Below are 7,899 nucleotides of genomic sequence, written 5' to 3'. Positions count from 1 at the left end.
GGGAGGCTGTGGTTGCTGCTGCACGCAATGTTGATGGTGAACAGATCAAAACACTGACAGAATCCATGGATGGCAGGCTTTTGAGTGTCCTTGCAAAGAAAGGTGGCTATATTGGTCACTGATTTGTTTTTGTTTTGTTTTTGAATGTCAGAAATGTATATTTGTGAATGTTGAGATGTTATATTGGTTTCACTGGTAAAAATAAATAATTGAAATGGGTATATATTTGTTTTTTGTTAAGTTGCCTAATAATTATGCACAGTAATAGTCACCTGCACACACAGATATCCCCCTAAAATAGCTAAAACTAAAAACAAACTAAAAACTACTTACAAAAATATTCAGCTTTGATATTAATGAGTTTTTTGGGTTCATTGAGAACATGGTTGTTGTTCAATAATAAAATTAATCCTCAAAAATACAACTTGCCTAATAATTCTGCACTCCCTGTAGTCCAGCTTCCAGTGTCATCACAGGGAGGGTTTTAAGAGCAACAGGTCATCACACCCAAATGGACAAACCTGTCCTCCTCCAGTGTAAATCACATTTCTCAAAATGAATGAAGCATGGATCCATGAGGATTTTCACACAGATCATGGTAAGGCCGATGAATAGACTGTAATTGCTGATGGAGGCTTATGATTTCAGGCCCCATCGCCCCACTGCCACTGTCTGCCTGCCTACCAACATGTTCCATGTATTGTATGGCTGCTGCTGCTGCTGCTACTGCTGTAGCTGCTACTTCCCCCAATGTCACTACCATTAGCCCTACCCAGCTGCCACTACCACTACTATTATTACCCCTGCACACACACACACATCTATTTTACTGCCTTGTGTTTTCCATGATGTGCTGCTACTGCAACTATTGCTGCCACAACTAGACAGCGACACACACATCTACTGCCATGTCCTTTCCATGCTGAGCTGTTACTGCAGCTGCTACTATTGCTGCTACAAACCACTATTACCTTACTCTTTCCACATCCACACCGTATTGCTGCTACTCTCAAAAAAGGGAAAGTTTTGTTCAGAAGAAGTCTTTGTTTCTTTTGGTACCAGCATGTTTGTATATAGAAATAGGCAAGCATCTGCCCTGTTTAGGCATAACATTTAGAAGCTTGTACAGAACAAGCCACTGTTTCTTCCAGCACTACCATAAATAAATACGGACAGTCATCTGTCCTTGCTAAGGCTTAATTTTTGGATTATTTTTTGATTTAAAAAAGTATGACAAACAAAACAGTGCAATGTGCAACATGCTGGTTGTTAACACAGTCAATCATGCATTTACCTATAGCTACATATGACATTGTTACTCTGATATTATTTGCTATTGCATTCATTGTGTTAAAAAGCTTAAAATAGGAGAGCAAACATTTTAAAAAAGACTGAATGACAAGATATAACAAAATCTGAGTCCTAGGAAACCTCTGAAAGTCATATACCAATTTCAGGCCAGTTGGAGCACTTGTGAGTCGATTCAGTCACAAATTGAATTGTTTGAAAAATTCAATGAATCAGACTCAGAACGAATTTCAAGAAATTCACTCATCTAAAGTGGACCATAAACAATAGTTTATAGTTACTGGCAGGAAGCAACAAATCTTGTATCTCATATCCAAATAATAAACAATTTAGTGTCATGCACATGGAAATATTGTTTGTGAATGTGAAATCATGTAGACAAGGAAGTACTGTATGTATAAAATTGATTTGCTTAATTAAAGGCTATGTGTGCAACTAATTTTTTATTGTATTAATAAATCTAATATGAAAAATGATATGCTTTTGCAATAGATCTTAAACGGGTTTTCAGAGATTTTTTACTGATGACTTATCTTATGGATAGGTCATCAGTATCTGATCAGTGGGGTCTGACACTCGGGACCCCCACAGATCAGATATTTGAAAAGGCAGAAGCGCTCCTGTGAGTGCCACGGCCCTCTCACTACTTTTCTTAGGCCAGTGACGTCACATTCACCGTTCACGTGGTCTAGTAGAAGCTCATCCCCATTCAAGTAAATGGGGCTGGGCTGCAATACCAAGCATAGCCACTATACTATGTATGGTTTTGTGCTTGGCAAGCTGTGAAAAGACAGGGGCACTCAAAGGATCGCCCCTGCCTTATCAAACAGTTGATCAGCGGCAGAGTTGCCAACCAGAATTTTTCTTTTCTCTGGACTACTTATGCCAAAATCACAGCCAACATTATGGAAAACCATAATGAATAATGAAGATTATAAGTAATAAATGTTGATAGGTAAATATACTGATAATAACTAATTACCAGCATTTACTATGAGCTATAAAATGATGTTAATAAAAAGAATCAAAATAATCTAGTCAAGTACCACCAGCCTCAAAAAATTCACGGACACATCAATTTTTTTTCACCGACACAGGAAAAAAGTCACTTATTTTTATGAACAGTTTAGAATTTCTGGATGGTTGACAACCATGATCGGCGGTGGTCCTCGGTGTCGGACTCCCACCAATCAGATACTAATGACCTATACAGCGGATAGGTCATCATTATTAAAATGTCAGAAAAACCTGGTTATTATTGAAAGGATAAATGGTAGATTGGTGCAGTTACCACTATCTCCTACCCCCTGTTTGCTTTATTCCATCCAGCTGTAAAGAAAAAGAGAAAATGGAAATTAATCCACATATTTGAATGGCCTATTATGTCAAAGTCTATGGGAGTTACAGAAATAGTGATACTGCGATTTATATAAATGTTACTCGTTATAATCCAATGGTTACACTAACCTAATGACAATAAATAATGCAAAATAACATCACTCTTATCCATGAGGCTAAGCTGCAATACCAGAAATGGCATGTATTGCTTTACTGTCTGAAATTTTTAGCAGAAATGCTGTGACCAGATGTTATAGTCAATATAAAAAGGACTACATGCTGAATATTTGGGTTGTGACATTTTGGACTTTGGACAGAGAAAAGCACTGTAAAAAAACATAATGAAAAATGCAGAAAAATGTGTGTAAGGCCTCATGCACACGACCGTTTTTTTTTGCGGTCTGCAAAAGCGGGTTCCGTAGTTCCGTGATCCGTGTCAGTTTTTTCTTCTTCCGTGGGTCTTCCTTGATTTTTGGAGGATCCACGGACATGAAGGAAAGTCGTTTTGGTGTCCGCCTGGCTGTGCGGAGCCAAACGGATCCGTCCTGACTTACAATGCAAGTCAATGGGGACGGATCCGTTTGACGTTGACACAATATGGTGCAATTGCAAACGGATCCGCCCCCCATTGACTTTCAATGTAAAGTCAGGAGTCCCTATTATACCATCGGATCAGAGTTTTCTCCAATCCGATGGTATATTTTAACTTGAAGTGTCCCTATCACCATGGGAACGCCTGTATGTTAAAATATACCATCGGATTTGAGTTATATCGTGAAAACTCAGATCCGACAGTATATTCTAACACAGAGGCGTTCCCATAGTGATGGGGACGCTTCAAGTTAGAATATACTAAGAACTGTGTACATGACTGCCCCCTGCTGCCTGGCAGCACCCGATCTCTTACAGGGGGCTGTGATCCGCACAATTAACCCCTCCAGTGCCGCAACTGAGGGGTTAATTGTGCGTATCATAGCCCCCTGTAAGAGATCAGGTGCTGCCAGGCAGGAGGGGGCAGACCCCCCTCCCTCCCCAGTTTTAAATTCATTGGTGGCCAGTGCGGCCCCCCTCCCTCCCCTGTATTACATTCATTAGTGGCCAGTGCGGCCCCCCCTCTCCTCCACCTCCTAATTAAAATCCCACCCATCATTGGTGGCAGCGGAGAGTTCCAATCGGAGTCCCAGTTTAATCGCTGGGGCTCCGATCGGTAACCATGGCAACCAGGACGCTACTGCAGTCCTGGCTGCCATGGTTACTTAGCAATTTTAGAAGCATTATACTTACCTTCGCTGTCTGTGGCCGGCCGGGCGCTCCTCCTACTGGTAAGTGACAGGTCTGTGCGGCGCATTGCTTATAGCACAGAACTTTCACTTACCAGTAGGAGGAGCGCCCGGCCGGTCACAGACAGCGCAGGTAAGTATAATGCTTCTAAAATTGCTAAGTAACCATGGCAGCCAGGACTGCAGTAGTTTAATTATGAGGGGGGGAGAGGGGGGGAGAGGGGGGCCGCACTGGCCACCAATGAATGTAATACAGGGGAGGGAGGGAGGGCCGCACTGGCCACCAATGAATGTAATACAGGGGAGGGAGGGGGGGCCGCACTGGCCACCAATGAAGTTAATACAGGGGAGGGAGGGAGGGAGGGGGAGCTGCACTGGCCACCAATGAATTTAAAACTGGGGAGGAAGGGGGGTCTGCCCCCTCCTGCCTGGCAGCACCTGATCTCTTACAGGGGGCTATGATACGCACAATTAACCCCTCAGGTGCGGCACCTAAGGGGTTAATTGTGCGGATCACAGCCCCCTGTAAGAGATCGGGTGCTGCCAGGCAGCAGGGGGCAGTTATGTACACAGTTCTTAGTATATTCTAACTTCAAGCGTCCCCATCACTATGGGAACGCCTCTGTGTTAGAATATACTGTCGGATCTGAGTTTTCACGAAGTGAAAACTCAGATCTAAAAAAGCTTTAATGCAGAAGGATCTGCGGATCCGTCTGTGTGAAAGTAGCCTACGGACACGGATCACGGACGCGGATGACAATCTTGTGTGCATCCGTGTTTTTTCACGGACCCATTGACTTGAATGGGTCCGTGAACTGTTGTCCGTCAAAAAAATAGGACAGGTCATATTTTTTGACGGACAGGAAACACGGATCACGGACGCGGATAAAAAACGGTGCAAAACTGAACAACGGACACGGATGCACACAACGGTCGTGTGCATGAGGCCTAATAAAAATAATGTATTATTTCAAAGGTCCTCTTAATAATAAAGCAGGAGACAATGTGCCTACATTATAATATTGATTTATGTTTATTAATAATAAATGAAAACATACTTGTTAGGCCTCATGCACATGACCGTTGTTGTGGTCCGCATCTGAGTCGCATTTTTTGCGGCTCGGATGCGGACCCATTTACTTCAATGGGGCCGCAAAAGATGCAGACAGCACTCCGTGTGCTGTCCGCATCCGTTGCACCATTCTGTGGCCCCGTGATAAAATATAGCATGTCCTATTCTTGTCCGTTTTGCAGACAAGAATAGGCATTTCTACAAGGGAGAAAACATCTGTATGTGGGTAAGTAACTGGCTGAGTGATAGAAAACAGAGGGTGGTTATTAACGGTACACACTCAGATTGGGTCACTGTCACTAGTGGGGTACCTCAGGGGTCAGTATTGGGCCCTATTCTCTTCAATATATTTATTAATGATCTTGTAGAAGGCTTGCACAGTAAAATATAAATTTTTGCAGATGACACTAAACTGTGTAAAGTAATTTACACTGATAAGGACAGTATACTACTACAGAGGGATCTGGATAGATTGGAGGCTTGGGCAGATAAGTGGCAGATGAGGTTTAACACTGATAAATGTAAAGTTATGCACATGGGAAGGAAAAATGCAAGTCACCCGTACATACTAAATGGTAAAACACTCGGTAACACTGACATGGAAAAGGATCTAGGAATTTTAATAAACAGCAAACTAAGCAGCAAAAACCAGTGTCAGGCAGCTGCTGCCAAGGCCAATAAGATAATGGGTTGCATCAGAAGGGGCATAGATTCCCGTGATAGGAACATAGTCCTACCACTTTACAAATCGCTAGTCAGACCACACATGGAGTACTGTGTACAGTTCTGGGCTCCTGTAAACAAGGCAGACATAGCAGAGCTGGAGAGGGTTCAGAGGAGGGCAACTAAAGTAATAACTGGAATGGGGCAACTACAGTACCCTGAAAGATTATCAAAATTAGGGTTATTCACTTTAGAAAAAAGACGACTGAGGGGAGATCTAATTAATATGTATAAATATATCAGGGGTCAGTACAGAGATCTATCCCATCAGCTATTTATCCCCAGGACTGTGACTGTGACGAGGGGACATCCTCTGCGTTTGGAGGAAAGAAGGTTTGTACACAAACATAGAAAAGGATTCTTTACGGTAAGAGCAGTGAGACTATGGAGCTCTCTGCCTGAGGAGGTGGTGATGGTGAGTACAATAAAGGAATTCAAGAGGGGCCTGGATGTATTTCTGGAGTGTAATAATATTACAGGCTATAGCTACTAGAGAGGGGTCGTTGATCCAGGGAGTTAGTCTGATTGCCTGATTGGAGTCGGGAAGGAATTTTTTATTCCCCTAAAGTGGAGAAAATTGGCTTCTACCTCACAGGGTTTTTGGCCTTCCTCTGGATCAACTTGCAGGATAACAGGCCGAACTGGATGGACAAATGTCTTTTTTCGGCCTTATGTACTATGTTACTATGTTACTATGTTACAATGGGTCGCCTGTTCTGTTCTGTAAATTGTGGAAGGCACATGGACGGCTTCTGTTTTTTGCAGATCCACGGTTTGCGGACCGCAAAAAACGGCACGGTCGTGTGCATGAGGCCTTAAACAGATAAAACTACTGTATTGTTTTGCTCTTAACCCCTTACGGACACATGACTTACCGGTACGGCATGTTTCCCGAGTCCTTAAGGACACATGACGTACCGGGTCCAGATGCGTTCAGGGTTAGTTCAGTAAAACTCGCACTATTTTGCAAGAAAGTTCAGTCAGTTTTGTCTGCGATTGCGTTCAGTTGTTCAGTTTTTTCCGCGCGGGTGCGATGCGTTTTGATGCGTTTTTCACGCGTGTCATAAAAAACTGAAGGTTTACAAACAACATCTCTTAGCAACCATCAGTGAAAAACGCATCGCACCCGCACTTGCTTGCGGATGCAATGCGTTTTTCACGCAGCCCTATTCACTTCTATGGAGCCAGGGCTGCGTGAAAAATGCGGAATATAGAACATGCTGCGATTTTCACGCAACGCAGAACTGATGCGTGAAAAACAACGCTCATGTACACAGACCCATTGAAATGAATAGGTCAGGATTCAGTGAGAAAACTTGCTCGTGTGAAAGTTTTTGGGCGATTATCTTAGGTAGGGTCTCATATAAAAATATCACATGACCTAACCTTTCAGCTGAACACCGTAAAAAAAATTGCTAAATAAATGATTTTTTGTCACCTTACATCACAAAAAGTGTAATAGCAAGCGATCAAAAAGTCATATGCACCCCAAAATAGTGCCAATCAAACCGTCATCTCATCCCGCAAAAAATGAGACCCTACCTAAGATAATCGCCCAAAAACTATGGCTCTCAGAATATGGAGACACTAAAACATGATTTTTTGTTTGTTTCAAAAATCATATTATTGTGTAAAACTTAGATAAATAAAAAAAAGTATACATATTAGGTATCGCCGCGTCCGTATTGACCGGCTCTATAAAAATATCACATGACCTAACCCCTGAGATAAACACCGTAAAAAAAAAATAAAATAAATAACTGTGCTAAATAAACAGTTTTTTGTCACCTTACATCACAAAAAGTGTAATAGCAAGCGATCGAAAAGTCACACGCACCTCAAAATAGTGCCAATAAAACTGTCATCTCATCCCGCAAAAATCATACCCTACCCAAGGTAATCGCCCAAAAACTGAGAAAATTATGGCTCTCAGACTATGGAAACACTAAAACATGATTTTTTTTTGCTTCAAAAATGAAATCATTGTGTAAAACTTACATAAATAAATAAAAAAGTATACATATTAGGTATCCGTGACAACCTGGTCTATAAAAATATCACATGATCTAACCTGTCAGATGAATGTTGTAAATAACAAAAAATAAAAACGGTGCCAAAACAGCTATTTCTTGTTATCTTGCCTCACAAAAAAGTGTAATATAGTGCATATGTAATCAT

Source organism: Bufo bufo, chromosome 11, assembly GCF_905171765.1.
Source record: "Bufo bufo chromosome 11, aBufBuf1.1, whole genome shotgun sequence".
In the NCBI taxonomy this organism is placed as follows: domain Eukaryota; kingdom Metazoa; phylum Chordata; class Amphibia; order Anura; family Bufonidae; genus Bufo; species Bufo bufo.
Note: the sequence above shows the minus strand (reverse complement) of the source record.